Source organism: Mus caroli, chromosome X (genome assembly GCF_900094665.2).
Source record: "Mus caroli chromosome X, CAROLI_EIJ_v1.1, whole genome shotgun sequence".
In the NCBI taxonomy this organism is placed as follows: Eukaryota; Metazoa; Chordata; class Mammalia; order Rodentia; family Muridae; genus Mus; species Mus caroli.
In genome coordinates this window covers 76,403,785-76,414,029 of record NC_034589.1, presented here as the reverse complement: position 1 = coordinate 76,414,029, position 10,245 = coordinate 76,403,785, and positions in this window count along the sequence as shown.

Genomic DNA, 10,245 nt, shown 5'->3' with positions numbered 1-10,245 from the left:
CCGCTGCTGCAGCGACAGCAAACGCACAGAGAATCTTCAGCAAGCGATCTGCCCGCGCCCGCGCCCGCTCCTCCCTGGCGCGGCCAACCTGGCTCCGCCCTAGCCCCGCCCCAGGCTGCGGGAGGCGGCGCCTTAGGAGAGAGACTGAGGGTCTGCACCCAGACGGCGGAAGGCTCTGGCTCCCGCCGGTCTCGCCACTAATCCCGTGGTCACTGCGCGCAGCAATTCTTCTCTGCAGCCAGCTGGACCACGGTTGCTCCGGGGTCGCTCCCTCGCCCTGTCTCCAGGTCACGTGGCTTTTCCTTTCCTAGGGAACAGGGACTGACCATTTTTCTAGTTCTCTTCTTGATGCGGCTTCCTAGGCTGTGGCCTTTGGAGAAAAGATAGGTTCCACACATGGCGACGTTCTGCCCTCTTGCCAGTCAATTCACATCCGGAATGAGGTTGTGGAAGGAGGGGAAAAGTAACACTTCCCACTCTGAACCCAGGACGAGCCCTGCAGCCACCCTTCCATTCCTACCTTCCAGCTCCAAAATAAGTCAGTTCTCAATCTGAAAACAGCCTTTGCTCTCCTCTGAAGGGCAAGTGAGAGATAAAATGAATGAGAGATTTCACAAAGTGTAAACATGAAGCTAGCAGGGCATTGGTGACTCACGCCTTTAATCCCAGCACTTGGGAGAGAGAGGCAAGCAGATTTCTGAGTTTGAGGCCAGACTGGTCTACAGAGTGAGTTCCAGGACAGTCAGGACTACACAGAGAAACCCTGTTTTGGGAAAAATAAAAAGAAAAGAAACAAAACAAACAAAAAAATACAAAAAACAAACAAACAAGCATAAAGCTAGCCCTATTTGCAACTCCGCTGTTCTGTCCTTTGTAATTTGGCAAAAATCCCTAAATTTCTCTTCACTGTGTTCAGCTAGATCTGAATTCCTACCCTTGGTGATAAGCTTTCCCTGTTCTTCCACAAGTTCTACTACAGGGCCTGAGATAAGAAGCTGTGATATAAGGTTCCTGAATGGAACTAATGCATCTACATAGATTTTTCATTAAATTGACTTACACAAGGACTCTTCAAAGGGCATTGTCTTGGTTCTTGAGGAGGGGCTTCACGCTTTTAGCTGATTTATGAGAACTGCACACCCCTTGAAACTGGATTTGTGGTTTGTAATTGTCAATTCAACGTGATTGGGAATGGGAGTTGTTTCATGCTTTTTTTTTTTTTTAACTACTTTCCATCTTGCCTAAAAGAAAAAGAAAAGGCAATTTAATGATCAGATTATTGTCTAAGAGTGTTTCCAGATCATTTACCTTTTCAATAACTTAGTGTGAAAGTCAAAAATGAGGACACTGACCTGAAGAATGCCCCTTGGCGTGCTTCTCACCCCTCACATAATACCTCAACCTTAATGTCTCTCATACTTTCTGTGCAGGGATGATAAGGGGGTCCTTAGCACTCATTCTCTTCTAACATCCTCTTTGCACAGGCATAGCACATTTTGACAAGAACACTTGGAGTGGAAGAAGCAATCAAAGTAGTATCAGGTGATCTGAGAAAAAGAAGCCCCAAGTAGAATGAAACCCAAAGTTTTCTTAAAACTATAAATAGGAGAACAGGCTATTTTTCTACTCTTGAACCATTATCAGGTTAATTTCTTCAGGAGGCACCAAAAACAAGCAAGGAACACACTCAAAAGTGTTTCTTCCAGTGTAGAGGAATGCTAGGGCAGCTGGTGAGGCAGGAGTGGGTGGATGGGTGGGTGGGTGAACACCCTCACAGAAGCAGGGTGAGGGGGGATGGGATAGGTTGTTTTCAGAAGGGAAACCAGGAAAGAGGATAACATTTGAAATGTAAACAAATAATAAAATAGCCAGTTTTGTTTTTTTTTTTAAAGGACCTCCTTCCTTTACCTAGATCTTCCAAATGCTTCTTTGATGCAGGGTTAGAGTACTAAGTGCCCCCATACCTTGCTAAAACAGATCCTTATGAAACATTGAAAATTTCCAAACCTGAAGAATGAACTCTGGTGACTAGGGCTGTGACAAAATCCTTTTGCCCAGATTTACACTTGCAAATTTATAATCCAAAAATAATCTCTAGGAAAATTTCCTAAGCATTCTCCAGGTTATAATGACATTGTTTCACCCTCCAAATTCTAACATCTTACTTTTCTGACTCAACTAACATTTTCCTTATTCATCATGCTTATTATTCATTCTACACCACTCCTACACCAACCTCCACACTTACTGTATTTGTTCTGTATTGTTTTTGACTGCTTGTTGGAGCTACTTTGCACTATTTCAAAAAAAAAAAAAAAACAAATCTGTTATCTCCAAAAAGTAGAAAAGTAAACTACCTCTAACAACAAAAGGCCAAATTCTGCTAAAATATTGTGATTCTTCTACCTACATTTATAACATTTGCATGGCATAGTGAGGATCAACAATCCTCAGTGTTCACCTGTAAAATATATAAGGGCTTTAAACAAAAAAAATAGTATTTATTTTAAATAATATATTAGTTAACTCATGTGGTCGAAAGTTCTATTTGAAACTATTTTGTGGTGAATTATAGATTTGATTTATTTCATTGTGAATAATCAGAGATTCATCAGAGTCTTGTGTAACTTATGGAACAAACAAAATACTATCCTTCATGCATCTGAAAACTTGTGATTTTGTCATCTCAAAACTTCACTGAAGAAATGGTAGACCAAAACTTACCATAAAAAAATGACAAATTAAAGATATCAAAAAAAGATACCTGACTGGAAATGAAGGGAAGACATGACAACTGAATTACACAGACACATGTGTGTATGTATATGTCTTCCCATGACTCCAAAAATACATGCATATACACATATATTTTATGGGCTATCATATATGTATATATCATATATTATATGCACAGTGTCTGTTGTACAAAATAGGATAGAAATGGATGAAGACTGATCACAGTGAACTGTGAAGGAAGAACTCCTACCTCATGGAAACTGACTTGCAAGTGAATGAAAAATGAGGACAAGGTAAGGCTGAGGAGAAGTTTTGTTGTAGATATGAGGGGGAGAACAACCAGAGGTATCTAGAAGAGTACATGCTGAACATAGACAACAGATTAAACTTGGTCATGAGAGAAATCAGAGGAAAGCAAGTTAGGAAAAAGTGGGGTAAGCAGGCCAAAAGAGTTCCAGAAGCAAAGTCAGTCAGGAGTCAAGAAAGTGCATGAACCAAGAGAAAGGTTGAGTTTCTATAGGAATCAGAAGCCAAAGGAAGCCTAGCCACTGAGCTTGAGAGGTTTAGGGTAGGGGGTAAGGTGAGAAGTTCTGGGAAGAACCACAGATATTCAGTGACACTTGTTTCAAATTTTCTTCAGACCAAAGAACAATCTGTTAGAAGGGATGGCTTTATTGGTCTAGCACTAGCATATCACAGAAAGTCCAGATGTTTTGTTCACTTAAGTATAGCTTAAGATGTTGTACTGCCTAATCACTCCTGTTTCTGGGGAAATTTTTTATCAGTTAAAAGTCAGTAACTCTGTTTCGCTGGTATAAGGGCTCAAGCAAATGAAGTGTGTGTACTGAATAGCAAAGTAAAGATAGAAAGCAATCTCTCTATAGACTCTGAAGTCAATTACAAGGTCAGGTCCCACATTGGCTAGTTTTATGTCATCTTGAAACAAGCTACAGTCATTTGACAAAAGGGAACTTCAATTGAGAAAAATGTCCACACTGTAGTCAAGCCTGTGTGACAGTTTTTGATTGATGGACTGAAATAAGAGGACCTAGCCCATTGTAGATGATACTTTCTCTAGGCAGCTAGTTCTAAATGATATAAGAAAACAGACTGAGCAAGCAATGAGCAGTAAGCAAGTAAGCAGCACTGTTCCATAGCTTCTGTTTCAGGAATGTGGACATGCTTCCACATTCCTGTCTTGATTTCCTTCAGTGAAGTATAAACTGAAATAAATTATTTCTTCATTAAATTGCTTTTGGTCAGTCTTTTATCACAGCAATAGAAACCCCAATACAGTCCAAAATCTTTAATTAGTGAAGCAAATAAAACAAAAAGGGTCAGCAATTGTGAGAAGTCATGTTGCAGAAGATATTAAAGAGTTTAGAAGACATGTGGAATATGTCACAGCTGCAACACAAAGAGAATAAGAAATAGGGATAGAATGTGTTATGCTATATAAGCATGTCTTAAAAATTAAAAGGGAATTAATATTATGTTTTTAAGCATAATCTATAAGCAAGGGCACCATGTCTATGTTTGCTTGTTGGTTGAAATGTTTATGTGACTAAGTTCAATGGAAGAGTTAACAGGGAAATATTGTTTTCAGAGTAGCACAACCAGTATAGTGTGTAAGTCCTCAATTTCTTACTGTCATGGAAGCTGCTAGTTACTACTAACCCTAAATCTACTGTACTTGAACCATGTAAAAGTGTTCTCCATCTAAACTCAATCTACCACCAACGTGTAATGTTCTCTGTTTATAGATTACAGGGGTACTTTCAGATAGGTATTCTCCTTTGAGACCCGAAAAATGATGGTCTATGCTGGGATCATTGCAGACTTCCATGGGTGGGATCCTATTTGTTCCCAGAGAGGAAAAAATGCCAGGAAGAAACAAATTTTCTTGAAGGAAAAACAATGAGAGATTAGAAATACCTAAAAAGTATTTTTCAAATGTGGCTGGCAAGATGGTTGGCAAATTTCTTCTAAGTGAGTCTCCAGGTCACTCCATTGGGGTATTACATACATTGTACCATAATATAATGAGGACTTCCTGCTACTTATGAAAATTAATGAGGTCAAGAGACTTTCAGGTTATGTACTTTATTGCATTTCTGAAGTTTCTTTCATTATGAAACATTTTGCACTTAGGATTATCAAAATAACTATTATTAGCAATTGTTAATCCAGCTTTTTAAAGAGCAACAATTATAAAAATTAAGAATTCCAGATCTAAAAGCTGAATTCCATCATTTTTAATTATATTTTAATATAATCTCTGATTTTGAAATTGTATTACACAGTGTATTCAGTTCAGTTAATAATAGTACATTCATTATTCACATTTTATTGATTTTTGATTTCATGTTAATTGATGTTTCATATTAAAAACCCATGACCATAATAATTTTCTAGTTCACAAAGGAATGAAATAAATTAGGAAAGTGAAGGCATTAGAGAACAGTGGAGGGAATGAATGATTAGTTCTAAATAAATATGTTTATTGTAATGAAAAATCTGAGTCAAAAGCCCAGGAGGCAGGAATATGGGGAAATAAGATTACTGTCAGTAGGAATGAAGATATTTAAAAATTAGTAAAGCTTGTCATTCCTGAATATTAGTTTTTTATTTCTCTGTTTTTATCACTTTCAGTCAATGTAGTATTTGGTACTCTACCAATACAAACTTGATCATGAACTGATTTGGATTTTGGTTGAACACCATCATAGAGACCCATCAGTTTATTATCTGGTACAGAGTAACTTCTGTTAGAGAACTAATTGACAAAAAAGGCTAAAAACCTCAGAAGTGCTTACTCTGAGAGTTGAAATTTAGGTGGATGAGAAACTATAGCTTATGCTTGGTAGAAGAGTCTGGAAGGGACATGCTATTCAACCATGGCCTAGCAGTAAACATGAACACATACTAACGAAGTTGGAAGTAGAAGAGAAAATTTGAAGTCATCCTGAAAAGGTGGACCTTCCCCCAACCCCCACTTTCATTGGAACTCATTAGCTAAGAATCCACTGTTACTCTAAATTCATTGCACGTTTCAATTGAATGCTCCTAAAAATTGTTTAAGGGCCTAATTTTATTTAAGCATCAAATAGAGGCCATTTCAGCAGGAAATATCTAAGAAATACCTGCTTAGATACATTGTCAAAATAGCCTCAATTTATAGGATCAAATATAGCATCAACTTCCCAACTTAAGAAGTTAGGGCTGGAGTTTAAGCTCTATTGGTAGAGTGTTTGTCTCTAATGCACAAGACACTGAATTCCATGCCCAGAACCATATAAGCTAGGCATGATCATATATGCTTCCAACCACAGTTCTTCAGATGTGGAGGCAGGAAGCTCAGGAATTCAAGGTTATCATCAACTACAAAAGGAGACTGAGGTAAGTCAGGAATACATGAGACCCTGTATCAAAACTAACTAACTAACTAACTAACTAACTACTTAACTAACTAACTAACTAACTAACTAAATGAAACTACTTTACCTATGTTATGTTGATAAGTAGTGTTGTATTCATTCTCATAAATTAACTTTTGTGATGTAAATATTATTGTATCTGGGAATGTTTATCTTGCATTCTAGCAGAAACTGCTTCAGAAGAATCAGAAAATTCTTTTCTAAAAGTTGTGAATGTGACCGTGCTCGTGTGCACATATGTATTTGTGTGTGTGCATGTGCGTGTGCATGTGCAGGTGTGTGTGTGTAGGGAAGTAGGCATCTTTTCCTTTCTTTGTGGTCTAAAGGAGTCACATATTCAAAAGGGAAATTTGAATCCAACAGTTTACATTTCAAGTACTTTGCTGTAATTGAAGGGAAGGTTGAAGGTAAAGAAGCTTACAATGAAGGGATACCTAGAGAGATTTATACTCACAATTCCAAACAAAAGAATGCAACTAAGCAATTACTCTCTGGGGTTTTCAAGTGGGGGGTCTTAAATGTCAAGCAAAGGGCTTGAGACTAAGTGAAAAAGGAAGTTTTCTGAGAAATTTTATTTTACTGTAGCTCTCACCTCTAGTTTCACCTTTTGAAATTAGTCTGCAAAGTGAGTAAGTTGGATATATATGCCATCAATCAGAATTCAAAATGTCATCTCATTTGGTTCTAAACAGACATAGCTGGAAATATACCAGAATAATATAAAATTTTCTCTCTTATTCTATTCTCTCAATAAGTTTTCCAACTTTCCTAAACTTATCTTTTTTATATCCCCCTTTTCTTTCAAGTTGTCTAGTTTTTTGTAAATAGCAGTGGAAAATTAATTTCAGTGAGAATGCTCAAGGTTAAAACACTCACTATGGAAACTATTAACTGTGTAACTTTGGCCAAGCCATTAACCTTAGTTTCCTTCTTTATAAAACGGAATGGTATACTACTGGATTGTTGTAAGAATTAATAAAGCAATTTCCATAAGGTGTAATGCTAGACATATGGTAGGCACTGATCATAATCATTACATTATTAAAATCCAGATGTCAGCTAAGGCCTCAAAGTCCCTAGGAGAGTTAACAATTTACTCAAATCTCTAATTTCAGGATCCTTCACAATCCAATTTCATTCTCCAAATCCTTACTGCTTAAGATCTTGTTATTTGCGTCTGTATTTATTCAAATGTTTTACTTATAAAAAGTTTGATGCAAAATCTGTCCCTTTATAAATTTCTGGAGAAAGCATACTAAATATCATAATATAGTATTGAATTTCTGAAACATCTGTGACCATTTGAGGATTTGTTTAGAGGTTCTATTAGAGATGCACAGCTGCTTCTAAACCTTTGTCTGTAAAAATAATTAAACAAACAACAAAATGACTTCATGTATCTGCTAAGATGTTTCTTTTTAAGCAAGTGTACATATTTGGAAGGGAAAACCATGGTATCATGAAAGAGTGAGGAAGGTAACATACACCTAGCCAACTGAACCAATGCTAGCATTCTGTGAAATGATAGATGGGTCATCCAGATCTAATATCCTCTCCCCTCCCAAAAGACACACTTCATTCCAAGGTTTATATCTCTTGGGTCCTTACTCCTTGCTCCCTGAATTTCGGATGCAATCAATATTAGAGTCACTCTGAAGCTCACTGCAAATGTTTATTTCTTATTTCCCCTCAAACTGAAGCATAATGAGACCCCTAATTTATTACTAACAGTTATGAATCACTAATCTGTCATCTCAGGTGCTCTGTGCTCAACATCTACTTAAAAACACCCATATTTGCAGCTGTGAAGCAAATAAAGAATATGCTCTCACATTTTAACATATATGTTTAGCAGAAGAATGAGATTCTTTTATATAAATTTCTTGGCATGCTCTCATTGATAATTTAGTCAATTAGTTTAATTATCATTGGTATATTCTTGAATCAATGGTCCTAAACACTTACTTTGTTACAATTTTATTTTCAAGCATGATTTTGATAGTCTATTAATATACTAATGATAAATGATGCTACTCCTAAAACTTGACCTTGAAAATTAATTTTATGATTTAGGAATAGAAGAAATGACAGCTAGTTTCTTGTGAAATCGTTTGGGGAAATTCATGAGCTTTCATAGTATATGAAGTACCTGGAACTAGCTCAGTCTAACTCATTCCAAAGAGCATCATGAACAAAGGAAAAAAAAAAAAAAAAAAGACCAGTCCTCATTGATTAGGACCTTTAAGCAAGGAGTATCACTGGCCTGGAAATGATAGCTAGAGGAAAGGTAAGAAGATGAAATTAAATTTTGATCCAGTGGTTCCTTTGGAATTCCTTACATTTACCAGTTAAATTATCAGATTTGAAATATTTTCTATAGCTTAATTGACAAATAAAAACTACTATGAAACTGTGTTGGAAGAAAAACTGTCTATGGATACAAAAGCCAGTTAAAGATATCATTTAGGAAAATCACAACTGAACATGATGAAAATTAACAAGTAAATATGCATTTTCCAGAATGATGGAAGGTATATAAATTTTTTATTAAAGAGAACCAGAGATGATGGATGATTCCCCTATCCATTCTTTTATTGTTAAGGCTTGTTTTCACTATTCTGGTGTATTTGCCTTTCCAGATGAATTGAAGAATTGTTCTTTCCATGTCTTTGAAGAATTGTGTTAGGATTTTGATGGGAATTGTGTTGAATCTGTAGATTGCCTTTGATAGGATGGTCATATTTACTATGTTAATTCTGCCAATCCATGAGCATAGGAGATCTCTCCATTTTGTGAGAATTTATTTCCTTTCTTTCTTGGGAGACTTGAAGTTACTGTTATACAGGTATTTCACTTGTTTGGTTAGAGTTACAAGATATTTTATATTATTTTTAGCTATTGTGAAGGGAGTTGTTTCCCTAACTTCTTTCTCAGCCTGTTTATCATTTGTATAAAGGAAGGGTACTGATTTATTTGAGTTAATTTTATATCCGGTCACATTGCTGAAGTTGTTTATCAGCTGTAGAAGTTCTCTGGTAGAATTTTTGGGGTCACTTCTTCATATTATCATATCATGTGTAATAGTGATACCTTAAATTTTTCTTTGCCAATTTGTATCCCCTTGATCTCTTTTTGCCGTCTTATTGTGCTGGCTAACACTTCGAGTACTATATTGAATAGATATGGGGAGAGTAGGCATCTTTGTCCTGTCTCTGATTTTATTGGGATTGCTTCAAGATGTATCCATTTAATTTGATATTTGCTGTTGGTTTGCACTAAATTGCTTTTACTTTGTTTAGGTATGGGCCTTGAATTCCTGATCTCGCTAATATTTTTAACATGAAGGGGTGTTGTATTTTTGTCAAGCGCTTTTTTTCTGCATCTAAGGAGATGATCATGTGATTTTTTTCTTTGAGTTTGTTTATATATTGGATTATGTTAATGGTTTTTCATATATTAAACCAACCTTCCATTCCTGGGATGAAGCCTTACTTCAGGAGCTTTCATGAGCCTTGGGGAGAAAGAATTTGATATTAATATCCCATTTATGACTTGGTACTCTTCATATAGTTATTTTACTCACTTTAATTAGTTGAGAATATCTGTATTAACTGGGGTCCACTAGAAAAAATAGTGCCCTATTAGTGAAGACATTATTCTCCTTTGTTGAAAGATAAAGGGAAGAAAAAAAGCTAGAAGTAAGATAGAAGCTTCATTCTGTGCTGATGAGCTGAGCTTCCATAGTACCATAATATAGTATGTAGGCTACTTGAGGAAAAAAAGCAATAATGGTCTTCTTACTCTATAAACTGAAATAGCAACTTACCAGTCAAGATATGCTTAATTATTCTACTGTGGTACAACTGTTACAGGTGTAGCAAACAACTCTTTGCTAGAACCTGAGGTCTTTGCCACAAGAGAGAATGCACTTCTTACACTGTAAATTTCTATTAAAAGTTCATGCCTGGAAAAAAAGGATCATAGAGAGGAACCAACTATTGTTGATCAGCTAAGTAGACATTAAAAGTACCTTTTGCTTAGTTATATCCATAAACAAATGTTATTCACAGCT